The sequence below is a fragment of the Arachis hypogaea genome, chromosome 9, assembly GCF_003086295.3.
Source record: "Arachis hypogaea cultivar Tifrunner chromosome 9, arahy.Tifrunner.gnm2.J5K5, whole genome shotgun sequence".
Taxonomy (NCBI): Eukaryota; Viridiplantae; Streptophyta; class Magnoliopsida; order Fabales; family Fabaceae; genus Arachis; species Arachis hypogaea.
Window position 1 is genome coordinate 86,465,067 of NC_092044.1, and position 4,620 is coordinate 86,469,686.

Genomic DNA, 4,620 nt, shown 5'->3' on the forward strand with positions numbered 1-4,620 from the left:
AAGCTTAGAGTGGAAGTCCAAACCTTCAGACAGAAGGAAGGAGAATCCCTCTATGAAGCTTGGGAAAGATACAAACAATTAATCAGAAAGTGTCCCTCTGACATGCTTTCTGAATGGAGCATCATAGGAATTTTCTATGATGTCTCTCTGAACTATCCAAGATGTCTTTGGATAGCTCTGCTGGAGGATCTCTTCATCTGAAGAAGACGCCTACAGAAGCTCAAGAGCTCATTGAAATGGTTGCAAATAACCAATTCATGTACACTTCTGAAAGGAATCCTGTGAACAATGGGACTAGTCAGAAGAAAAGAGTTCTTGAGATTGACACTCTGAATGCCATATTGGCTCAGAACAAAATATTGACTCAGCAAGTCAATATGATTTCTCAAAGTCTATCTGGAATGCAAAATGCACCAGGTAGTACTAAGGAGGCTTCATCTGAAGAAGAAGCTTATGATCCTGAGAACCCTTCAATGGAAGAGGTGAATTACATGGGAGAACCCTATGGAAACACCTATAATCCTTCATGGAGAAATCATCCAAATCTTTCATGGAAGGATCAACAGAGACCTCAACAAGGTTTCAACAATAATAATGATGGAAGAAACAGGTTTAGCAATAGCAAGCCTTTTCCATCATCTTCTCAGCAACAGACAGAGAGTTCTAAGCAGAACACCTCTGACTTAGCAACCATGGTCTCTGATCTGATCAAAACCACTCAAAGTTTCATGACTGAAACAAGGTCCTCCATTAGAAATTTGGAGGGACAAGTGGGTCAGCTGAGCAAGAAAATTACTGAACTCCCTCCTAGTACTCTTCCAAGCAATACAGAAGAAAATCCAAAAGGAGAGTGCAAGGCCATCAACATGGCCGAAATTGGAGAGGGAGGAGAGGCAGTGAACGCCATTGAGGAAGACCTCAATGGACGTCCACTGGCCTCCAATGAGTTCCCCAATGAGGAACCATGGGAATCTGAGGCTCAAAATGAGACCATAGAGATTCCATTGGACTTACTTCTGCCATTCATGAGCTCTGATGAGTATTCTTCCTCTGAAGAGGATGAGTATGTCACTGAAGAGCAAGTTGCTAAATACGTTGGAGCAATCATGAAGCTAAATGACAAGTTATTTGGAAATGAGACTTGGGAGGATGAACCCCCTTTGCTCACCAAAGAACTGGATGACTTGTCTAGGCAGAAATTGCCTCAAAAGAGACAGGATCCTGGGAAGTTTTCAATACCTTGTACCATAGGCACCATGACCTTCAAGAAGGCCTTGTGTGACTTAGGGTCAAGTGTAAACCTCATGCCTCTCTCTGTAATGGAGAAGCCAGGGATCTTTGAGGTGCAAGCTGCAAAAATCTCACTAGAGATGGCAGACAATTCAAGAAAACAAGCCTATGAACTTGTAGAGGATGTTCTGGTAAAGGTTGAAGACCATTACATCCCTGCTGATTTCATAGTTCTTGAGACTGGGAAGTGCATGGATGAATCCATCATCTTTGGCAGACCCTTCCTAGCCACAGCAAGGGCTGTGATTGATGTTGATAGAGGAGAATTGATCATTCAAGTGAATGAAGAATCCTTGGTGTTTAAGGCTCAAGGATATCCCTCTGTCACTATGGAGAGGAAGCATGAAGAGCTTCTCTCAAAACAGAGCCAAACAGAGCCCCCACAGTCAAACTCTAAGTTTGGTGTTGGGAGGCCACAACCAAACTCTAAGTTTGGTGTTGAAACCCCACATTCAAACTCTAAGTTTGGTGTTGGGAAGTTCCAACATTGCTCTAAGCATTTTTGAGGCTCCATGAGAGTCCTCTGTCAAGCTACTGACATTAAAAAAGCGCTTGTTGGGAGGCAACCCAATATTATATTTTATCTATTCTCTTTTGTTATTTTATGTTTTCTGTAGGTTGATGATCATGAGAAGTCACAAAATCAATGAAAAAAAGCAAAAACAGAATGAAAAACAGAAAGAAAAACAACACACCCTGGAGGAAGAACCTGCTGGCGTTTAAACGCCAGTGAGGCTAGCAGATGGGCGTTTAACGCCCAGTCTGGCACCATTCTGGGCGTTTAACGCCAGAAATGGGCACCAGACTGGCGTTAAACGCTAGAAAAGGGCAAGCTCTTGGCGTTAAACGCCAGAAATGGGCACCAGCCCGGCGTTTAACGCTAGAATTGGCTAAAAAATGCATTTTTGCATGCCATTTGGTGCAGGGATGACTTTTCCTTGACACCTCAGGATCTGTGGACCCCACAGGATCCCCACCTACCCTACCACTCTCTCTCTCTTCTTCACCCATTCACCAATCACCTCAACACCTCTTCCCCAAAAAACCCTTCACCTATCAAATCCATTCTTTCTCTTCACCACTCACATCTATCCTTCATAAAACCCCACCTATCTCACCATTCAAATTCAAACCACTTTCCCACCCAAACCCACCCATACATGACCGAACCCTACCCTCCCCCCACTCCTATATAAACCCTTCTTCACTCCTTCATTTTCACACAACCTAAACACCACTTCTCCCCCTTTTTGGCCGAACACAAAGCCATTCCCTTCTTTCTCATTTCTTCTTCTTCTACTCTCTTCTTTCTTCTTTTGCTCGAGGACGAGTAAACCTTTTAAGTTTGGTGTGGTAAAAGCATTGCTTTTTGTTTTTTCATAACCATTTATGGCATCCAAGGCCGGAGAAACCTCTAGAAAGAGGAAAGGGAAGGCAAAAACTTCTACCTCCGAGTCCTGGGAGATGGAGAGATTCATCTCAAGGGTGCATCAGGACCACTTCTATGACGTTGTGGCCTTGAAGAAGGTGATCCCTAAGATCCCTTTCAAACTCAAAAAGGGTCAACTTTGATCAAAGGTTGGACCAAGTCCTTATAGACATCTGTGAAGAGGGCGCTCGATGGAAGAGAAAGGGAAGCCAAGTCAACTAAGAAGGAATGACTTCAAGCCCATCACTAAGAAAAGGATGGAGCAAACAAGAGACCCCTCTCATCATCAAATCCCTGAGATGCCTCAAGGGATGCACTTTCCTCCACAAAACTATTGGGAGCAACTAAACACCTCCCTAGGAGAATTGAGTTCCAACATGGGACAACTAAGGGTGGAGCACCAAGAACACTCCGTCCTCCTCCATGAAATTAGAGAAGATCAAAGAATCATGAGAGAGGAGCAACAAAGACAAGGAAGAGACATTGAGGAGCTCAAGCACTCCATAGGATCTTCAAGAGGAAGAACAAGCCGCCATCACTAAGGTGGACCCGTTCTTTAATTTCCTTGTTCTTTATTTTTCTGTTTTTCGAATTTTAGTGCTTATGTTTATCTATGTTTGTGTCTTGTGATCATTAGTGTCTTAGTGTCTATGCCTTAAAGTTATGAATGTCCTATGAATCCATCACCTCTCTTAAATAAAAAATATTCTTAATTGAAAAAGAAAAGAATTGCATGAATTTTGAATTTTATAACAGTTTAATTATCTTGATGTGCTGGCAATACTTTTGTTCTCTGAATGTATGCTTAAACAGTGCATATGTCTTTTGAATTTGTGATTCATGAATGTTGGCTCTTGAAAGAATGATGAAAAAGGAGACATGTTACTGAGGATCTGAAAAATCATAAAAATGATTCTTGAAGCAAGAAAGAGCAATGAAAAAAAAAAGAGAGAAAGAAAAAGAAAGAGAAAAAGAAAGAAAAAAAGAAAGAAATAAAATTGTGATCCAAGGCAAAAGGAGTGTGCTTAAGAACCCTGGACACCTCTAATTGGGGACTCTAGCAAAGCTGAGTCACAATCTGAAAAGGTTCACCCAATTATGTGTCTGTGGCATGTATGTATCCGGTGGTAATACTGGAAGACAGAGTGCTTTGGGCCACGGCCAAGACTCAATAAGTAGCTGTGTTCAAGAATCATCATACTTAACTAGGAGAATCAATGACACTATCTGGATTCTGAGTTCCTAAAGAAGCCAATCATTCTGAATTTCAAAGGATAGAGTGAGATGCCAAAACTATTCAGAGGCAAAAAGCTAAAAGCCCCGCACATCTAATTAATACTGATCTTCATAGATGTTTTTGGAATTCATTGCATATTCTCTTCTTTTTATCTTATTTGATTTTCAGTTGCTTGAGGACAAGCAACAATTTAAGTTTGGTGTTGTGATGAGCGGATAATTTGTACGCTTTTTGGCATTGTTTTTAGTATGTTTTTAGTATGATCTAGTTAGTTTTTAGTATATTTTTATTAGTTTTTAGTTAAAAATCACTTTTCTGGACTTTACTATGAGTTTGTGTGTTTTTCTGTGATTTCAAGTATTTTCTGGCTGAAATTGAGGGACCTGAGCAAAAATCTGATTCAGAGACTAAAAAGGACTGCAGATGCTGTTGGATTCTGACCTCCCTGCACTCGAAGTAGATTTTCTGGAGCTACAGAAGCCCAATTGGCGCGCTCTCAACGGCGTTGGAAAGTAGACATCCTGGGCTTTCCAGCAATATATGATAGTTTATACTTTGCCCAAGATTTGATGGCTCAAACCGGCGTTCAAAGTCACCCTCAGAATTCCCAGCGTTAAACGCCGGAACTGGCACCAAAATGGGAGTTAAACGCCCAAACTGGCAT